Source organism: Cavia porcellus, unplaced genomic scaffold (assembly GCF_034190915.1).
Source record: "Cavia porcellus strain 051 isolate PalLab524CR breed Dunkin Hartley unplaced genomic scaffold, mCavPor4.1 scaffold_19, whole genome shotgun sequence".
In the NCBI taxonomy this organism is placed as follows: Eukaryota; Metazoa; Chordata; class Mammalia; order Rodentia; family Caviidae; genus Cavia; species Cavia porcellus.
Genome location: NW_026947502.1, coordinates 46,465,562 through 46,487,925, shown reverse-complemented (window position 1 = coordinate 46,487,925; position 22,364 = coordinate 46,465,562). Strand labels below are relative to the sequence as shown.

At 46.6% G+C, this 22,364-nt stretch overlaps 1 protein-coding gene across 2 annotated transcripts in view; it reads right to left on the bottom strand.

The window, feature by feature from the left end:
• Positions 1 to 15,214, bottom strand: part of Col22a1 (collagen type XXII alpha 1 chain) — a 264,966-nt gene extending 249,752 nt beyond the window's left edge. For both annotated transcript variants that reach the window (XM_013156221.3, XM_023566502.2), the window contains exon 1: positions 14,749 to 15,214. The gene's annotated coding sequence lies outside the window, so the exon portion shown is untranslated. The remainder of the gene's footprint in view (positions 1 to 14,748) is intronic.
• Between the last annotated feature and the right edge of the window lie 7,150 nt (positions 15,215 to 22,364).

Genomic DNA, 22,364 nt, shown 5'->3' with positions numbered 1-22,364 from the left:
CCCTGCCTGGGACCCTCAGTTCCAGGAAGTCCTGCTGGGACAAAGCTCTGCAGTGGTGGTCTCTCTGGTGTAGACCAAGTATGTGCAACTCACAGCCTAGAAGCCATTCGCAGTCCTAGACAGCTAGTAATGCGGCCCTACCTTCCACATTACTGGGTGTTTTGGGGGAATATTTTTCATGACTGAGTGACCAGCAGTGCCAGACTGTGGGCTGCAAGAAGAGAGGCTTTGTAAGGGAAGGCTCTAACTCTACCTCTATGCTCCCCACACACAAGCAGGTGACTGGAAACCCACACGTGTCAGACATTACATGCATTTAGTTGGTAAAACAGCCACTACCAAGCACAGGGTTTCAACTACCCACATCTGTGTGTACCTGTGAAGACAGGCACTGATTGCTATTAAGCAGAAATGGGAGTCTTCTTATTTAATCATGAAACTTGGGCTTACTATTCTATTTTAATGTTATAATAAAAATATTTTAAAATAAAGTTTTGTTACATACATGTATTAATTATATTAAATATTCTATGTGTGGCCTAAGAGAATTCCTCTTCACTCTAGAGAGCCCAGGCAAGCAAAAGTTTGTATGTCCTTGGTGCAGACATACAACATTTCTGTCCTCACAATGATCCCATGGAGTGGGTCTCCTATCTTAGTCTCAGAACTCACTAGTTCATGATGGCCAGCTCTTACAGGGGTAATTGACAATGTGCAAAGCCTCAGCATAGGGTTAAACTGTCTATCTAACTTGAGGCCAATGAGTGTCTTTGGAGACAGAGCTGTATGCCAGGAAGTGTAGGAAAAGATGCATTACATGTATCCTACAAGTCAGAGCCATCACCCTGCTCTACTCATGGTGACCAAGAGACCTGGGAGTGTAGACAACTTCCCTAAATGTGTAGTATACTATGAGTAACCACTGAGCTGGACTTAGCATCATGTCTCAGTAACACTAAAGCTCATACTCTGGCCATCACTAACCATTAACACGTATCAACCAGGAGCTATTACTAAGGGCCAGAGTCCATTCTAAATACTTTACACAGTAAAACCCACCTAATTTGAATGTATTAGTAGCCACACTTCACTGAGTAAGACACTGAGACAAAGGACTGCAGTAGTCTTCCTGTGGCTAAACATCAAGAAGCCAGGACTCAGTCTGTATGGCACATCAGCAACCTGGCTTCTTTGGATTGCAGGATCCAGAGGGACCAGTCCTTGAGTCCAAAGTGCAGAAACAAGAGAGAAATAAACAGGGGATCTAATCACCAACAGAGCAGTGCTCCACCCAGTTCCCAGGAGAGAGGACCAGGGTTTTAAAAGTGAAAGTGAGGAGGTAGGGAGAGCCATCCTTCCAGGCAAGGCCCACAGATGGCAGGGCAGTCTCCTCAACCTGCCCACCTATAACCTTTGAGAAACTAATTCTGGGGTGCGCACCCAACCTTGCATCTCTGGGGTACGTCCCACCTGGCTGAGGTGTCGAACTGTTTTTACACATCATTGGATCTTATTTGCTAGTATCTTGCTGAAGATTTTTACTTCTATTTTCATGAGACATATTGGTCTAAGTTCTCTTTTCTTGTGAAGTTTCTGTCTAATCTAGGTGCTACCGTGATGCTGTCTTTATTGAATGAGTTAGGAAGTGTTCTCTTTGCTTCTATCTTCTAGAAGAGACTTAGAGAAGAGAATGGCCTTCCCCCCAGGAGTAAATTGAAATATCCACTGAGGGAGGCAGCCTGGTATTAGATCCTGGTTGTGCTACTTTGGGATTGAACCAGAAGTTCTGGTGGTCACTTAAAGGAAGAGGACAATCTCTGCTTTATGGGAACCTGGGAAGTGTTGGGTGGGAGAGTTAGAAATCTTTTTTGAAAAAAAAAAAAAGAAAAGAAAAGAAAAATATTTTTTGGAAAGCATGTGCTAGGGACCTGGCCCCTGAGCAAGTGCTCAGGAAACATGAAATTTCTAACACTAAATTTCCTGCATGCTGCCACCTCAGGTCACAGCCCTGGACACCACTACACCATCTCCTCTCACCCAGCCCTGAGCTACTTCCAGAGGTTAGCTGCCAAGCTGGCATGACGTAGGCCACACCCCTGTCCCTGAGGCAGAGCACTGCTATTAGTTCCCAAAAAGTCCAGCAATTAATTTACTGAACTGAGTTCCTTCCATTAGCCAGCCCATTGCCATAGTAACCAGCATTCCTTATTCAGAGACAAGGGGAGGGGGAAGACCAATTCTGAGCAGAGAGCAATTTAGAGAGAGAAAAATGAGACTGGGCACACTGGTAGGGCATCATGTGTAGAATCTGAGTTTTGCCTGTCTTGGAGCTTTGACCATGGAGGATGGGGGCAGGGTGCTTGTTGCTGGGTAATGGGCTGTATTCTAGGCAGGAATCTGCATATTGTAGTAAGGCCCAAGCCAAGCCATGGAGCTTGGTCTTTCTTTCTATCACAGGTTCACCTCCAAGTTTGTGGTAGGGCTCTGCTGAGCTGTCTGTGATACAAACCATACTTACAGAGCAGAGAGTGCAAAAGTGGGTCAGGTGGCTCCTGCTCCAACAGGACTGCCTGAGAGCCAGCTAGGCTCCCTGGGGATCCTGCCCCCAAGACTTGAAACTCTACTTTATGTGACTTGGGGTATGTCCTCTCTGCTCAACACATACAAGCCGAGGACTTTATCCACATCAGGCTCAGCACTGCCACTGTCACTGTTCAACTTCTCTTGGAGCAGTGAGCACAATGAGGAAGTTTTTTGGACCCTGAGCTTCCAGTTTCCAGCTGCCATGTACCAGCCACAGCAAATCAGAAAATGTCCTAACTTTTCTGGGTCTCCCCACTGTCGTGCACAAAGTGGGAATAAGATATTTATCTCACAGGCTTTCTAGGTTTAATCAAATGAGGAAGAAGCTTAGAATACACCTGGCTATGCGGAACACTCAGGGCATGCCACTTTTATTGTTTTCAAATCTTTAATTTCCTCCCCTATAAAATGGGGCTGATGTCTTCTATTTGAGGAATGTGGATGTGATAATTTTAACATAGTAAAATGCTTTCATCCTTGTCCCATTTGGCTACCCAGGGATAAATAGGGCTCCTGACACACACAGAGCCTTCAGTTGATGTTGCCCATGCAGGGTACTAGGCATTGTTTTAGCTTCTAATCCAATCATGCTCTAAATGTACATTCAGAACTTTACACCACTCAGTGTCCACAGGCCATGCAGCCCAGTCATGCAGTCAGACAAACAAAGAGGTGTTTATATGTCCACAGGCTCAGTGCTCTAACGGAGGGGTGGGCAGAGACCTGGAAGCTGGGAGAAGAAGCTTCGAACTTAGGCACAAGCATCTAACTCAGGGAAGGCTTCTTGGAAGAGCCTATATCACGACAAGGCCTAAACAGGCTTTAAGGGAGTGAGCAGGGTGGAAAAGACTATTTCATTGGGAACAGTTCACCTCTCATCTGTTACAGCTCATGCAGTGAGCAGAAACATAGGACTTTTGAGGAGAGGATGAAAGACCATAAAAGTCAGACTGAGGTTCAGGCTGGGAAAGAAGTAAGGATCCTTGAAGAAAGATACAACCAAGGATGAGGAAAGAACTTTTAACAAAGGAAGTCCTCAGTTTGTATGTGTTGAACAGAAAGGACACACTCCAAGTCACAAAAAGTGGAGTTTCACATCTTGGGTGCAGGATCCCCAGGGAGACTAGCTGTCTCCTGGAGACTTGTGCAGTGACCCAGAGCAAGGGATCCGACTTTGATTAGAGGGTCCTTGGAGTCTCTTTATTATGGGTATGGAGATGTTATCTACTGGTGCAACTTAGGAAATTCTGTCCACAAAATTACTGTATGGGGACCAACAGGTGGCCTGGTGCTATGGCTGGAATCTGAATGTCTCTTCTCTAAGCCTCAAGCACTTGTAAATTGGGTTTTTCAAAGCTAGCTGGATCTAGAGTGTGTGATACTGGGATTAAGGTTGTGAGGTACTAAACTGGCCAGCTGATTGGTTTAGCACAGTTCTGGGTGTAAATAAAGGAAAGGCCCATCCTGGGTGTGGGTGGTCTCACCCAAAAGGCTTGTAGCCTGGATGGAATAAAAGGGAAAGGGATGCTCACTGCTTTCTGCCTCTGTCTTCCGCTTGCCATGCCATGGACTGTTTCTTCTCTCTGATGCCCCTCTATCACACTGCCCTACCTTGGAACCAGCTGAATATGAATGCTCTACAAACTGTGAACTGAGATAAGTGTTTCCTCCGGTGAGGATAAGTGTTTCCTCCTGTGAGGATAAGTGTTGGGCTTTTTGTTTCAGCAATGAGAAAAGTAACTGAAGACAGATTTTGTTACCAAGAGTGGGGTCACTGCTATGCCTGTAGCTGACCACATGGTTGGGGCCTTTGGAATTTGCTTGTGGAAAGAGTGTGAACAAGTTTGGATATGCAGGCTAAAGAAGCATTCTTAGAATGCTGCAAGGTAAACTTGGTGGGAGAGTCTGATTAGAGCTCCAAAGACTGGAATACTGATAGAAATGCATTTGGTAAAGCCTAGGCTCAGAAGATTTCAGTTAGAAACAAGGACTGCACTGACTGTTGGACTCCAGACCTTTATGTTGTGTTTTGCCAGAAAATTCGTATGCATTTTGTTCTTGTCCAGACACTTTGGCTGAGACAGAGATTAAGGCCAGTAGACTAATTAATAAAGTGACAAAATTTCAAGGCAGTCTAATTTTGGTTTGGCTACTTTTGGGGGGCTTTTATTGTGTTGAGAATCAAGAACAAAGAGCCCATCATAATTATTTATAAGTCTTCCAGTTTGTTCCGAAAGAAAACTCCAATAAAATTGAAGACTGCAAACATGGAGTAGACAATTTGGTTGCCAACAAGAAACAAGACAATGAAAAGAAGACCTGAAGACATCACAATGATTAGTAGTACACCATCCTTTGAACCTCAAAACTGCAAAGGTGAAAGACTTTGCTTTGAGAAGAGAGTCCTAGGGCACCCTACTCCAGAATGGTGTTGGCTAGAGAATTTGTTCCCTGTGATTGGGTTTATAGTGCTTGGCTATAGGTGGTTCCAGCCACCTGACACCTATGGCCAAGAGAAAAGAAAGCCTAGCTACTGCTCGAGGTGGTGGCAGACCATGGCATCATCCACATGGTGCTGGCTTTAAGCACATGCATGATTCCATAAGACAAGATGTGCAAATTCTAATGAGTCAAGTGGAGTCCTCATAAGTCAATTGTGTTCCAGTAACCAAGTAACTACTCAACCAAGGTAAATGACTGCATAACAAGGAGACTTGTGCTGGTGTAACTCTGAAAGGTGCTTCTGGGAAAGACCCAGAAGAGGCAAGGAAATTTTCCACCAGAAGATCTCCTTAAGGAAAGAGTTCCAAGATGACAAAGTGCCAGGAGAAAGCCACCACTTGGCTATCTGAAACAGTCAGTTGCAGGAGGAATACTAGTTCAATCTCAAAAGTAGAGGCATTATGCCCCTCATTCCATCTTCCACGTTAACTCCAACCCCCCAAAAAAAGGAACAAGGAGCAAGGGCTATCCACCCTCACCCACTCATGAATTCCGAGGACAATGGTCTAGCATTGGCTATGACGTGAGGGCAGAGAACTTTTCATGGAATTTACAGGACTAAATTTTCATACTGGACATAACTAAACAGTCTTTGCTGTAATCGGAAGGAAACAGAAAGTCTAGGGTGAGGTGAAAGTTGGTTAAGGCCCAAGAAATGGTGCTCTGACCCACATGGGTGAAAGTAGACATCAAGGAAACATACTTCTGCTTCTTTCAATATGCTGCTAAGCTACAGGGAACTCAAGATGGTTCTATTAGCACACTTTCTGTGAATTACCCCCAGATCACTCTGACAAGCCTGATAGATGAACATAAAGCATATTTCCCTCCCTACCACTAACCCATGCAAGGTTGGTGGCTTTCAGAGTGAGCACTCTTTACCCTGAATTCAATAAGATTCATTAAGCACCAACCACACAGCAGGTTCTGGGCCAGTGTGATGATCTGCTCAATCACAGGGACTCCAAACAACAGTTTGATATGCTCAGGGTCACTGGCTCTCCAGTGATGGAAAGACTGTGACCAGGACATTGCTCAAGATGACCTAGTGCCAGGGATGACCAGCAGTCTCTGAAAGGAACGAAGCTAATTGTGGAAGAGGTCACTATGCACCCATAAATGGCAGTGGATTAAGTGGTGCTATTAGTATTTAGCCCAAATAATCATAAATGTTGAATCACATGTTTCACTGAATTGAAGGGTGTTGTGTCTAACATAAGCATTAAACTGAATTGGTAGAAAAGGACCAGTACTGAGACCCTTATGTACTATGCAAGTGAAGTGTCCAAGGCCATTGTTACTCAGCAGTTCTCTTAGTTCCTGCACACCTATGACTACTTCCTGCCTCATGTCAAGATCACCTTTGTCTTCTGAGTCTCCTTCCCTTCAGTAGCACAGTTTATCCCTTGCTTGTGGTGGAAACTTTTTTGTGCTGTCAACTGACTTGGTCCCCCTGAATATGTACCATTTTCCTGGCTGGGGAACAAACTGGGTCAATGTGCACTCCACATTTGCCCTAGTGTTGAAATTTGACAAATGACATGCACATTAATTCTGATAGCACCGTGGGTAAAGAGGTTCATGTCTGCTGAGCTGCTGAGCTTGGAGATGCTCATGGACATTGGCTACCAATGAAGGGAACAAGTCACTGAGCAGATCAAGACAAAGATTATCACTTAGGTACACTAACCCAATCTTGTCCAGAGTCCAGACATACTTAGGGCTTCCAGCTCTTATGAGACAAAACAACTCCCTGGCTCCATTTTTCACAAAAGCCAGTTGGAGCTAGGGTTCTTTCCCTGGGAGTCAGTGAAACAAGCACTTACAGTACATGACAAGGAAGTAGTATCGCCCTCCTTGGGGGGTTCAGCATTCTCTGCTTCCTGCAACTTTTCAGGTCCACATCTGGTCACTTTCTTTTCTCCTTTCAATTTTTCCAGCTTCAAGAATCCACCTGTTTGATTTCCTCCTGGAAGGCCAACTTCCACCACTAGCCCAGATATACTCCCTGTACACTTCCCTGGCCCATCCTGTAGAGCGCAGGCTGGCGACTAGGCCTCTCTCAGCACGAGTAGATGTGACTGTGAGTGGCACCTTGCTATCATTTTCTGCAAACATTGTAGAACTGTCACAGTTCCATTCTTACTCCTTCCCCAATTTCACTGTGGAATCCTTCCCAATCCTCCACCTTCGGCATACTGTTTCAGTTCATATTACAGCAGATCAGCTCCATTTACGGGGTCTTGAGGACATGAAGGATATTTCTGTTTAATGTATTTTAAGAGTGTCTGTTCCAGTGAAGCTATGTACATAAATAGTGCACCAGCAACTGCACTATTTTGGAGGTGCTATCCCCTTGTTCTCAGGGGAGAATACTGAGAAGGTCTGGGCAGCATCTTTTTTATGAGGTGCAAGGGTATGGGTCCACATGACTACAGCCATCTTAGTTCAAATCATTTCCCACTGGTCTCCCTAAGTTTCAGCTGCCTCATCTGTAAGCTGAGTCATCAGCTGTTGCTTGGAAGGGGTGGTGATGCATCACCCCTCTACTCTACTACGGAGCTTGGCCAGGCAATACAGCCATAAAAATATAGAGAGAGCAGGCAGGCAAATGTTTAACCTCAGGCACTTGAATAAAGATGACTGTCTTTACCAGAGAATCCTTTTCAGCACTGACTTCACACTCACAGACCTCTGCAGCATAGTATAATTCTGCTCTGAAAACCTGTATCAGACAGCGTGGGCCACCCCAGTGCTCTCCATCAGCCCATGCTTGAATCCCCTCTGTATTCCTCCTTTAGTTTCATCTTTAATGACCAGGATCTCACTACTTTTCAATACACTACACATGTCCTTGTATGCTGGAACAGGAGGCTGTTTCTACATAAGACTGCTATCTTAGTTACTTTTTACTCATTGTTGAGAAAAAATACTTGACACCCAAAGTTAGGAAAGGAAAGGTTTATTTCTTATAGTTCTAGGAGGTTTCAGTCCATATTCAGCTGGCTCCAAGGCAGGGTGGCAAGGTGGGGCCACCATTTATGGCAGCTGCAATCAGCAAGGCACAAACCTTCTTCCTGCTCTTATACTGTATGCTGGCTTCACCCCTAGGTGGATGTAGCACTCACATCAGCAATCTAAGCACTGGACAATGAATCAATTTCAAACACTACATTTGGGCAAGTTCATAAATGCATGAGACTTGGGGGCTACTGAGATAAACCATGACATCTGCTAAAGAAAAAGCCAGTAGCTGAGCTCAGATACATAGTGGGCCCCTTCTCCAGGGCACAGCTCTGTCTCTCACCAGAAACCTCAGGTGATCAGGCTAGTTGGAGCCCCTTTTTAGGAAACACTATAGTCTCAAACCCAAGCTCCCTGCTTGTCCCAGGGCCCTCTTTCCCCACTCCTCTGAGGACAGCTTAACTTCAGAGGATGAGGCACTAACCTCTGTTCCAGGTGATACATCCCCAGACAACTGTCCTCTGTGAATTTTCAAATGGCCTTGTTCACCATAAGCATGAACATCTAGACATGTGATTCTCCTGCAAAAGCCAAACCATTCTCAATCTGACCATAACCCAGTTTCTCAGGTTCATGGCCTCACACCTTACATCATGGATCTTATACTCCAGCACCAAGGCTCTCTCATTCTCCTGCCAACTCAGCACTTTCTTTTCCTAACTCCTTGACATTGTTTGTCCTGTTATCTCAGGGTTGATGCCTTTCCTTGCCACAAAGATTCCTGTTCAGCCTGTTTGTCTTCTCCTCAGTGAACCCTTCCCTGATTTCCCAGCTATGCTGGGTGCTGGTCTGTTCCTCAGGCTCCCACAACCCCATTTTTAATACCTCATAAGCAGTATTAAAACTTATCAGCCTGTGTTCACCACAGAGTTCCTTAGACTTGTGATTGACAAGCCTAGTCTCCTTTCCTTGGTCTTAGCTGGAAAATGAGTTGGCACAAAACTGCTGCTCTATAAGTCAGAGTAACGGAAAGGAGTTGAGCTCTGAGTGGCACATTTAACTTTCTACCAGAAAATTCTTTTATCTTTAACAAATATATATTTTTAAGTAATGTCAAGACTCTCATATCCCAAGAACGCAGAAAGCATGTGGATGGCTCAACTCTTCTTGACTTGGGCAAGGGGGGAGGTGTCTTTTCTTGTAAGGAATCACCTCAGTTTCCACTGGAACCTTACCATGCCATGGGGATAATCAAAGAGACCAGACCCACACCAGAAGGACAGAGTGGGAAGCTGCAGGGTGAGTTCTCTTCCCAGGGACTTGACTCATAGATATGACCTAAGTGGGAAACCTGGACCTCTTCCTCAGCTGCCATTACATGGAATGATCTGGGCCATTTCCTACTGGAGTCCGTACTTTGCTACAAAGCCCCTTGCAGGACCTAACAGTGTCAAATTTTTTTGTTGCCCAGAAGTTCAAGGGCTGAGTATCATGTTCATCTTGTTCCCCAAGACCTTTCCCTGGGCTCACACTCAGTGGGGCTCCAGAAAGATTCTGGAAATAACATAGCTAGAGAAGAGCAGAGCAAAATTCAGCCCTAGGATGGCCTTATGACTACACAAGAGATCAGCCCATGAGCAGGCACCCAAGTGCCAGGGTGATAGGGTACCTGGTAAGCAGTTCACCCTTCTGGACCCAAGTTGGGAAGAAGAGAAAGACAGCAAGCAGCCCTCATGGGGGCTGGTATGTGAGGCATCATGCAGGGCATGAAAAATGTCAGTATGCATCCAATTTCAGCATTTCATTCATTTATTTAACTATGATTTAAATTAAGCTGTCGGTTTATTACTATTAATGTGACACCTACCGTGTGTCAAGAGTTACACAGTGGTTTCAACTCTTTGAGAAGCATTTGACTATCACCATGTTTAAAACTGCTTCGATCTATAAAAATGTGCTGAGTCCCTAACGTGCCCAGAATTGTGCAAGCATGTGTGGCTCAGAGCTAAGAAATGCAGCACAGACCTAAGGAGCTTGTGACCTAGCACAGACAGATACTCTGACAGGTGATTACAGCAACTGATGACAGCGACTTTGGCAGGTGCGCGTGTAGGGGGTGCAAAGCCAAGAAGTGCCCGCGTCTGTTAAGATATGCAGATGTTTTTCCAGAAGCCTTCCTCTGTCTTTGTGTTGCCTAAGGTGATAGGGAACACAGCACCCTACCCAATGGGCTCACAACAAGCATTAGATCAAAGATGACAATCTACAGCATTTCACTGGTGATTGGCATATAGTTGTCTCCTAAAACCCAGGTAAATATGCTTTTTAGTGCTTGCTTATTATTGTCTCCAAAGTCTTCAAATGATGGATTGGATAGACATGTATGTTTGTAAACAAATGAGACTGTGAAGGGATATTTGCTAGAATGTTCCTACTGCTTAAATTGAGGGAAAACTGGTATTATAGGAGGGTTGCTATTACTGCTCTTGTAACAAGATGTTTTTGTTACTTTTATAATGGGAAACTCTAATAAGGAACAGTTTTTGAAAAGGAAAAAAATGTCCAACTACCACATCTGGCTTTTCATCTGAGTTAAATGTTTACCTGTATATGAATTATACACCTTGACCTCATATTCACTTACTTGAATTATATTCATTTGCACTTAGTGTAGTTTGTAGTGTTAAGAATTCGCCTTATATTAAACTATGAGTCTCAATCCCAGCTCTGCTAGCTACCAGCCTCCAATCTTCCTGTCCATAAGCTCCAGAGTGCCCTCCACAGAAAGACAGAACCCTGCTAATCCCCAGGAAGGTATGAAGCCAGGAGAAAGATTAGGATGCAGCCTGACCCACCTGTGTTTAGGCTTAGAAAGGATCAGAAAATACATTATTTTTGTTTTCACAAGTCTAAAACTATGTCGTGGGAAAGGGATTTAATTAATGCCAGGTATGTCCAAAAAGATTAAATAAGAACTGACAGATAAAAGTGGCAGGGAAAGGGCTTTCCTTTGGATGAAAGGAAGAACTTTTCACTGCATGTTCAATAATGCAGTTCAGGCCTGTTGGGAGGCAATGACTCCTCCATTCCTGCAGGGAGCAAAGGCCTGGAAGAAAGGTGGTGGCACTTAGCTACAGGGTAAGAGGATCACACAAAGTGTCCTGATGGGCCCTGGAGTCCTCAGCCACAAAACGCCTCTCATAAGGGGTGTGATTAGTTGCCAAAACCTTGTGTGGTTACTCTAAACTATATCCCAGTGAAATTGCTGGTTCTTTTTATTTTTATTTACTTGTGGTAAGAACTTTTAGCATCAGATTTGGTCTCTCACCATTGTTAAATACACAGTGTACCACTGTTTTATATCATCATTACTTTGTAGAGCAGATTTCTAGAATTTATTCATCTTAACCAAAGCTCCCGGGCACGACTGAAGATGCATACCTATTTTCAAAATGAAATTTCATCTGCTATACTGTTGTGGTTGACTTGCTTTCTCTTGGCTTTGGAACATCATGAGTGGACTGTGATCCCAGCCAGGTAGCTGCTGGACAGGGCAGGCCAGCTGCAATTAATCTGTATCTGAGTGTGTATTGATAAAGGGGATGTTTCTCTTTAGACACTGAAGGTGGGATACATTATGACCTTTTTTTTTTCAAAATGTTATTATGAATCAAACTCAAAAGCAAAAACCACAAAATATTTGTATCTCCACCAGAAGACAGCCATGGTGGGCTGGAAGAAACTGGGAGCACAGAAATGAAGGCAGGTAGACAGCAAGGGGATTGCACCTCAGATTGGGCTTGCTGCAGAGACTGCTGCGGTGGATTCCGGCAGGGCAGCTGTGGGCCCAGCAGGCAGGTGGGCCCTTGTGCATGCCCCGAGTCTGTCACCCTATCATTTGGTTTTTACAAATGCTCAGCCATTGAAGTGCGCATGCCCTCTGACCCGGAAATCCTCCTCCTGGAGACTCAGTCATCTGAAGCACTTAATTACTGAGAGCAAAAAGCAAGTTACTGATTTTGCTAAATAATACAGCTGAGGAATGGTTGGGTCATATCAGTCATTCATTCACGTGGTTATGTCTGCTCCTTAAGACCACAGTCCCTGTCTATGATGGCCCTAGACAACTGCAAAAACTTCAACATCAATTTACTCTCTTGGCCTCAGATACTAAGTCTATCCCTCAACACACACACACACACACACACACACAAAGTGCTGGGTGAGACTTAAGGCCAAACTCCATCCCTGCATGCAGGCCCAGCAGGTCACTCCCATTCCAGAGGCTTCTGTTTTCCTCATCTGTAGAATGGGGAATGACACTTTTCTCAGCTCACTAGATTTTATAGTTATGTTTGCTATGCAACTTGGTGATGCCTTCATTACTGTTCCCTTGTGGACACTGGGAGTACATTTAATGCCTTTCCACTAAGTTACAATCCCAGAACTCTAAAGTATTGTTTTATTTTAAGCCATTTTCTCCCTACCTTAATCAATTGCCTGGGCTGAACTCAGACTTGCAATCCTCCTGCCTCAACCCTCCAGAGTGCTGGGACTGGGAGTGCAGGTGTGGTCCACCATGCCCATTATCTCTTCAATTCCTGAACAGAAAACTGACTAAAGAATCCTCAGGGAACTCCTCCACTCTAAGCTTCCCCTGTCATCCTTTCTTACCTTCTAGACCCTCTTGATGCAACCTGACTGAGTACCGCTGTCCTGTGGAGGGGAAGCTTCCATACCACAAGGCTAAAGCCCTTAGGGACATGAAAATGGTATTTGAATCCTGTTCCATCCACCTCTCTCTGCCAGACCTCAGACAAGCATTCTGACACTTTGATTCTGTTTCACAAAACTGAAACATGGGGGGCATAGATGTTGTTCCTGGTCCTGGCTTCTGTAACCACTGCGCCCTCTGCCAGGCCCAGCAGCAGTGGCCCTGTGGAACACAGGTAGGTGAGTGTGGGCATGGGTGGGGCTCTTAGAGTCCAGAAGCAGTGACAGGTCCTCAAGCTATGAAATGACCCAAGGCACTTGCCTGGTCCAAGCATTCAGGTTCAGAACAGCCAGTGAAACTGCCATGCACCCTGTCTGAGTGCCTCTCCTAAAGGGAGATTCACCTTCTCCTGAGTCCTTTTTGCTCCCATCTCTGGACAGCAATTTGAACTGAATTGGAATCTGGCATCCAGTGAAACTTCTCTGCGAGTCCTCCTAATTTCAACCTTCTGGGACTAAAAGGCAGGGCAGTTGTCTCTTCTTCAGGGGCGCCCTTGTGCCAGACCATTGAGGCCAGCTGTATTCTCCAGACCAGAAGGTCTGCCTGTGCGACTGTTTATTTTGCCACACAAGCAGTGCCTTCTGTGCCCTCCCACAAGTGCGTTTGCATTTATCCTCTACAGCGGAATCAGAACAGAGGTACTCTGAACAAACTCCAGAAAACCAGATGCAAAGACGACCCTCCAAACATTTCAAAGAGTCCACGGCTTCCCTGGTTCCCCCTTATCACATCCAATATCTTGTCTAAGAAAAGAAGCCCAACAGGGTCTGTGACTTGGAGTTGTTCACTCACAGAGTGAACACAAGCTCTAGGGAGTGGAAGGCTTCAGGCTGAGACAAAGGCAAACTAAAGTACACTGCTGCCTGCCTCATTTAAGGCACTCTGCCTGTTACCTGCTCCATCTCAGGCCCCTGTCATCCTCCTTTGGCAAGTGGGGAAATGGAGACTCCCTGGGTAGAGTCCTTTTGCTCCGAACAGCCAGACAAAGCCACAGAGCTGGGACTGGACACCAAGACTGACAGCCGACCTCCCACACTTCCCCCATACCTCACTGTTTGCCCAGCCTCCCCAAAAGGGAGCTCGCAGGGGAAAAGCTTCCTAGAACAACACAAGGACACTGAAGATGTAGGCCTCAGTGTTCTAGGGTTTTGCCAGGCATAGAGGGTCAGTGTGAGACAGACAGGTGGAGAGATGCAATAATCTGTGTCCACAAGAAGTTCCAGCCTTGGCTGGGTCTGTGGTTAGGGTCTGAGCAGGGGACCCTACATAGAGCCCCAGAAGAGGGACATCTGATAAGCTTGTCATTGCTGAGTTCAACTGGAAAGACATGCAAATGCCCTGTCCAGCAGCACATCAAATTCAAGTAATGCTCCATCAACTGGATAAGAAAGTCTGGTCTGCTCTGGAAAATCAGATGCAGAGAAAACAATAAAAGAACAAACACTTCAAGGACAACAGGAAGTGGGAGGGGGCCAAACTATTCAAATAAGAAAGAGACCTAAATTTAGATCATGAAGACAACTCCTGAGGCAGTGGGTGCAAAACCAGCTGCAGGCTATCCCCTCCCCCATCTGCTCCCTGCACCTCTCTCGCAGGCCGCTCCAGCTCCCTTAAGGGAAAGGTGAGAGACTCAAGCACATCTCAGCAGCTTCAAAATCAGGCACCCCAAGCAGGCTCCGGCACTTGTCACCACCTCAGGGCTCCACAATGAGACTCCAGCATCCCAGGTATGTTCCTAGGATTCGCTCCTTGACCCTGGGAAGTCCAGGCAAAGCCCTGAAGCAGTGGCCACACCTGGATCACCTCAAAAGGGAGTCAGCAGCAAATGAACGGCACATGGAAGGAGAATCACTCTGCACGCCTAACACAGCTGGCATATAGGGGAAGAGGGAGCAGGCCCCCCTAGGCCTGTGCAGTGTGCTTACCTGGCAGACAGCGCTCCGGGATGCCAGCTGAACTCTGGTTCTGGGCCCAGAGCCACTGCAAACAGGGTCCGCAGAAGATGCCAGTCCCAGGCAGTTCCCTCCTGAGGGCCACTTGTCAGCAGCCCACCCACGCTGCCCCCAAACTCTAGCACATTCAGTTTCTGAAGAAGACTTGGTAACATATAAGTCTTTCCCCAGGCCAAGGAAAGAGAGAGCGGGAGAGAGACTTTTAAAACAAGTAACTAAGTGTCTACAGTCAGAAGATAAGGCTGGAAACTCACAGAACTGGATAGAAAATGTGCGAGGAGCAGAAAAGCAGGGAACAGAGAAGATACTTGGAGAGAGGAGAGCAGCCTCAGCCAGCCTGGCTGCTGACAAGAACAAAGCTGCCTCGAGCCTCCCCAGGGGCAAAGCAGCTCAGCGCTGGGATTCCCCCGCTAAAAGCTCAGAGCGAGGGGCGCGGGGCGGGACTGGGGCGGGGAGGGGGCGGGGCGGGGCGAACTGGAGGGAGCGGGGCCTCGGTCCCGGGAACCGTGGAGGGGACGCGGGAAGGGAAGGGAGGAGGCGCCGGGGCGAGGAGCTCCAGACCAAAAAAGCAAGGGTCTGAGAGGCTGATGGGGGAGGTGGGCACCAGGTGGGGACCAGGACAGTGTTGAATTTCAAGCTGCAAAGAGGCTGCTGTCTGGAGCCCAGGAAAGCGAAGGGGATCCTGTCCAATTATAGACTTCCCCAGATATTTTGGTCCCCTTTACACCCCGTCTGAAATAGACCCTGGAGAAGGGAGGCAGCTGCTGCCGCCTAGTTTGGAAAGTTTGGAGCCCCAGAGAGGATGCAGACGGGGATATGCTCTGTTCCCTGTCTCACCTGTTGGAGTAGGTGACATCACCCAGGTAACCTGCAGCCAGCCTGCTGCGGCCAAGCTCTGGCTCCAGTCCTGCCCGGGAGATGTGAACTGTGTCCTTATTTTTGGATGAGATGAGGACAGTGCAGGCTCAGAGAGAGGTGTCATCGCCAGGGAAGCAGGGAGGCAGGGTGATCTAGTGGGGTCATTTGCCTCACTCCTGGCTCCAGAGGTGGAACAAGGGCAAGTGTTTGCCTCCCTGCCCTTTTACTTTTTTTTTTTTTTTTTTTCTTTCTTTCTGAAGAAGCCTCACCTCTAAAAATGGGCCAGGCAGAGTATTTTGAACTAGATGAGAACATAGCTTAATATGAACTCCAACCCCACCCCCGCCTTTCTATCTGTCCCCTGAAGGTGTCTTTATTTGTCTGTCTCCTGGGAAGCCACTGTTTAATAAACAGACAGAACCAGGCTACTCTGTGACCCAGAGACTCCCAGCAGTCAGGCCCTGCCCAACCCCCACCCCCATCCCCCCGCGCCCCATTCTGCTTCATCTGCCAACCAGCCCATGCAGTTTCTTCCCCACTGTCTGTAGATGCTGGGGTGGAGGGGTACAGAGTTGAGGGCCAGCCAGGCGCAGCATAGACACTCAGCAGCTCTATCCTGGGACCATTGAGATGAGGTGAGAGCTGGCAAATGCAGATGGAGAGGGATAGAAGGTAACTGTAAGGCACCTGGCTCAGTCCCTAACAAGAAGTTCCAGAGTACACAGCAGAAACCCAAGGGTCCCTCTCTGCAGGACAGGGGAACAGACCACAAACTGAAACTGGCTGCCACCTTCACTTCCTGAGCTATACTAAGTGCTAGGAAGGACCAGAGCAGAAGAATCAGCCCAAGGTTCACTGAGGAGTATCTGGAGACTGAGTGCTGAGGATGAGATCTTCTGAGGAGGGTGTGGGAGAAGCAACCACAAGAAGGGACTCTTAGCAAAAGGTGGCCAGGAGCTCACCAGGGGCTGGGCTCTGGGTGGAAGGAAGGGTTTGGGTGTGCCTTCCAGAACCCCCTGTGACCTGGGACTTGTAGGGGCTGAGGTGGGAACAGAGAACCTGCAAAGGAGCCTGGACAGGTTTCTGAAGACCCTGGAGTCACTGAAGTACTGCAGAGAGACAGGGACTGGGTATGGCCAGCGGGAGACTGGGGAATATGGTAAAGGGAGGGAGAGAGCTGATCTCAGATTGGTGACTATATAGTCTAGAACATCACACACAGAGAGAGAGAGACAGATATACAGACAGACAGATAGACAAACAGGGGGCACATCTTGGACCATTATCAGTCTATCCTTTCAGCCACAGATGAAAGGAGGTCTCTAAAGAGAATGGACCAGAAATTTGAAGGAAATTTGAAGTCCCTGCCTCAGACAACCACAGGTTAATGTTTCCAGCTTAATTCAGCATTTAGTGAGTACCTGATATCAGATCCTGAAGATGCAAAGCTAGAGAGAATCTAAATCAGATCTGAAAACATCCACTACCTGGAGAAAAAACATGGAGCCCACTGTTTTTGAACAATGGAATCTCCCAACTGACTGTTACAGACAGCCTCACACCTGAAGGAAACCCTTCCCAGGACTTTTCTGGGGCCTGTGGGTAAGTAGAGGCAGACACCAGGCTGGGACTCAGCATCTAAAGGCCCAGATGTGTTGGGTCAGAGCCCCTTTTGACCAGTGCTGCCCTTTTGAGACATGCTGTCTTCATTTTACTAAGGTCAGAAGACTTGAGAAGCTGCCAGCTGCCTTGGAATCCATTTTACCGTTGGGTGATACACATTCCCTGACAGTGAAAAGGAAACTGATGGCCTCCTCATGACCCCTAAGTGGGCCTAGGGCCAGAGTCTTGGGCCTTGGTTTCATTTTCTGTTGCCACTTTAAATTACTATAAATTCGCATGCTCAGAACAGCATTAATTCTTTATCTTACAGTCCTGGAAATTTTCAGTGAGTCCTACAGGGTTAACATCAAAGTGTTGGGATGGTTGGCTCCTCCTAGAGGCTCCAGAGGGAAATTCATTCTTTGCCTCTTCTGGCGTCTAGAATTTTCCTGCATTCCTTGCCTTACAGCCACTTCCTCATGCCATTCCAGCTTCTCCCAAAAGTTGCTGGAGCTTCCAGCACTGTAGGCAAATCTCCTTCCACCTCCCTGTTATGGAAGTCACTCTTGTGATGACATAGGGACCCTTCCCACCCAGGACTCCCAGGATCACCTTCCCACATGAGGGTCACTAACTTAACCACAGCTGCAAATCTCTTTTTACATGCAAGCAGCATATGCAAAGGTTCGAGTAATTTGGATATGGACATTTCTGGGAACCATCATTTCATCTTGTGCTGGCCCAGAGCATCATGGCCTGGTACCCAGCCCAGTTAATTTCCCTGGTCCCCTTCTCCTGGGATGACACAGGTCCCTGAGGGGCACTCAACAGGTTGCTCCCTGTGCTGGAATGCCACAGTGACAAAATGAACCAAGGATGCTCATGGGCTTGTGTGCCACTTACGGGGACAGTCATTCCACAAACCAACATGTCCTCCATCCAGGAGGTGACAAGGGAAAGTGAGAAGAGGGCTGAGGATGCCTGGAACTCGCACTGCCTGAGGTGAAGTGGTAGCAGGGTCCAGCCTCCCCAAAGAGGTTGGGGAGAAGTCCTAGCTGAAAGGAGGAAGGAGGCACCTCAGACAATCAGGACAAGAGCTCCCCTGTGAAGACAAGCTTGGCACAGTCCAGTCTCCAGAACAGCTTTTCCCTTTTAGTGATCTTTGGAATCAAACCAGGGTGGGATACCCCTAACCCCTCAGCCCAAACCCTGCACTGCCCCCTCTTTACCTAGTGTTTCCTCCTATCTCAACCCCAGGCCTATGGGACATCCTGTGGGCACAGGGCAGGGCATGTGGCTTCCCCTCCCCACCTCGCAATGTTCCATCTTCCTTCCTTCTTTCATAAAATTTTATTGTAAAAACCCAAAATATAAATAATTTAGAAGCAAAATTTAAAAACAGGCTTTGTGGAGAGGGGAATGAGTTCTGGGAAGAAGGGCAGGAAAGGGGAACTAAAAAGGACACAGATGTGCAAGTGTGTGTATTAATGCCAACAATGAACACATTTATTATGCATCATGTACCTGTACCAATCAAAAAGGGAAATTTTTATTTTTACTTATCTCATAAGCACTGAGTCAGTTGGTAGGGCAGAGTGCGACGTTTCCCGCCTGTGTGTCTTGTGCTGTCATGGCCAGGAAACCGGTGTGAACACCTTACCAGACTGGAGATCCCCAGGGAGCCTGTGTGGCAGGCAACCTCCCCTATCCCCTCAGCCTAGGGCTCTGGGACAAGCGAGACTGTTGTTCGCACCAGCACTGCCTCTGCCCTTGCTCCCCTGTGATATTCCAAGATCAAATGTCTTCATAAAAATGGACCCATGACCTTGAAAACAGTGCTCTGCAGCAGGGAAAAGGCCTCCAAAATACCCACCTCTTCCTGTCTCTGTCCTGAGAAGCCCTGAGTTTGAAGGAACTGGAGGGGTCTGGAAAGGCAATTCCAGAACACTCTTGTCTCACTCTTTTCCCCTTTTGGACCCTTTTTCTGCCAAGATGACAAAACATTCAAATATCTAAGATGAATTAAACAGAAATCAAAAACCCGTATATACCCATCATACAAATATGTGGATATGCATTTAACAGAGAGTAAGAAAACGTCCCCCAGGATTCTAGGTTTTATTTCATTTCTATCACTGTAGCAATAAACCCATAAGTAAATTTAGCAGAAGCCATTCACAGCAGGCTTCTCTCTGAGGGAACAGGAAGCCTTCTATATCTGTCCTGGTGGTCTTGCTCAGGGCCCCCAAGGTTACAGTTAGGTGTCAGTGGGCTATGTTCCCTTCTGAAGTCCCCGAGGAGGAACTGATGGCCAGACTTCTTCCGGCCGTTGGTGGCCCTGGTTTGGTCCCTTGCCATGGTAGAAGCCATGGTCCTGTGGTCTGCCACCTGCGGGCCAGGGGCTACTCTCAGCTTCCAGCAGCCGCCCCCACCCACAAGGGCTCCAGGCCACCCTTTGCTCTCCTTCTCCCACCTGGTCCGAGAAGGTGGCTATCCTTGTTCTCTTCTAGCTTCTGCCACTAGCCAGTTTCCAGCTTTTCCAGCCTCACGTTGGTATGTTAGGCCAAAATGACATCTTTCTAGGTTAAGGTCCCCTGTGCCAGGTGTCAGTGCAATCAAGAGAAGAATCTTCACCACTGTCCAACATCCCAGGGATAACAGCAGGACGTTTTTGGAGGGCCCACATCCTGTCTATTGGTCTTTAAAACTTCTCACTTAGCCAAGCACTATGGTGCCTCCCTGTAATCCCAGCTACTTGGGAGGCTGAAGCAGGAGGATCGCAGGTTCAAGGCCAGTGTAAGTAACTTAGCCAGACATTGTTTCAAAAAGAAAAAAAAAAAATGTTTGTAAAGTTTGGGATATAACTCAGTGACTATACAGGGTTTGCCTAGCGTGAGGGAGGTCCTGGACTCAGCCTCCAGCACTATACAATAAATAACCTGAGTAACTCTTCTTTTACTCTCATTTTAAAAAGTTATTTTCTGCACTTTTGTTTGACTTTAATCTCTATGACAGCAGTAAATATATCTTTTTGTTTATTGCTCTGCTTGCATGTCTGGCATGGTGTTTGATATAGGAAAGCTCTCAACAGTACTTGCGAAAATCTCAAGAGATGATCTGAAGAATGACTGATTGATATAGAGAAAGCTGCCTTACAGCCAGATCCGAGATTAACCTCTTAAAATGTACAGGCGTACATTTTACTTGGTGTTGCATACCCATAATCTTAGCACTTGGGAGGCTGAGGCAGGAGGAGTACTATGAGTTCAAGGCCAACCTGGGCTATACAGTGAGACCCTGTCTCAAAAATAAATAAATAAATAAATAATAAAACAAAAAAGATACTCAGACCCAAGGAGTCATAAAATATGAAAGTCACAGAAAAATGCTTGACCTAAATACTGGGCAGCAGGGTTCATTCCCCTGAGAGAACAGGGGCTTCAAAGCCACATACTTGCTCCCTTTGGGCTGGAGGGCATGGGTAGAGGAGGCATCCGTGTCCTGAGAAGAACTTGGAATCCCGATTCGGATTTGATTTATTTCAAGGACCCTGGGCATGCTCCTTAACGGTCTAAAACTCAGTTTTATTATCCTCGAGTTCAGACTTTACCTTCTCCCTCAAGGTTGTGGGGGAGAAGGGCAATCGTGCAGATAGCAGGTGCTCATTAAAACTGCAGCCCTCTCTGTCCCTCATGGACAGTGGAGGAAACCAGACAGATTCTTACGATCTACCGGATAAAGTGTAAAAGGTGATAACATAGACAGGAGGAGGCATCTTAAGTGGCTTGTTGTTTTAAAAAATGACAACAAAAGGGTGAAGTAGGCTTAAGCGGTGGGGAAATCTTCCTGGCAACATAGGACTTTTGATTTTAATTCAAAATGAAAGTATATTTATTGGCCAAAAAATTGAAGAATTGAGAGGCAAAAATAAGACGCTCGTAATTCTATTATCAAAAGTCATTCACCAGATTGTTTACTATGAATAACAAATAAAGAAAAGAACCTGCAGAAGTGTGCCCTTTCTTCTTGTTCCCGACTCATATCTATCTGGTTAACTTTCCTAAGCATGGAAGCAATTATTAAAATCCTCCTGTAATGCTGGTATATCCTGTCATCCCCTTATTAGGAAAGAAGGCCTAGGATGAATATAGATTCTTGTTAGAGTCTAGGGGAAGGGAATTTAGGAAGTACAAGTTTTAGAAAAGTTTGCAGAAACCAGAGATGTTCTGCTAGTGGGGAAGAATTCAAAGATCCTGACTGTAGGACCACAGGGAAGACTGAAAATCAGTGACCTGCTGGAAGGCAGGCCTTGGGGAACAACAGCTGCAGATTCTCATTAACCCTTCAGTCTAACAAGCAGGAGACAATCTTGAGAGTCACCGCATTTTATTCCTTTATTTCAGCCAGTCAAAGACTCACTGGGAGAAGAGGCGACAGTGGCTTTTCCCCAGGGGGACACTGATCAAGTGCTGAGAACAGAAATTTCTGCTCCAATCTCTGCTGTCTGCCCAAACGTCAGGCAATAAAACCAAGCCTGGCTGGAGAGGGTGGAATTTACACAGCTCAGTCTCCACATGGGCATGTGTCCACCTTTACTGGCTTACACCAAGCACTGGGGGAGCCACCCCTGCCTCACTCCCCTCCGTGCAGTCCCCATGCCCTGTGCCTTTGTCCCCTGAAGTTTGGCCTCTCTTTGCTATATTTCCATGCCCACCCTGTCTTCTGATTGCTCAGTTCTTTCAAGAAGGCCATTTTGATGAGAGCACATATGAATGTCCTATGTCACCCTCTGAATGCCAAATGCCTTTGGCCCTTGCATCTACAAGTCTCTGAACTTCTAGAAGACATGGTCCTATCTATCCCACCTCTATTTTCCATTTGCCACACACAGCATGAGACAAGTCCTCAGGAAATGTGATCCTCTATAATACATTTATTCCTTTCAAAAGATCATATAATACAGAAATATCCCTACCTTATATTTGTACAAGTATGTTCTTTTTATTTAAAAACTACAACAGTATAGTACTAGCAAGCACATAAAGTTAGGTTTGCATGTTCCCTGGGCTCTGGAAGTCAGATTTTCCCAGCCACCCACGACCTTTGTCTTAGAAATCCATGTGTCCCTC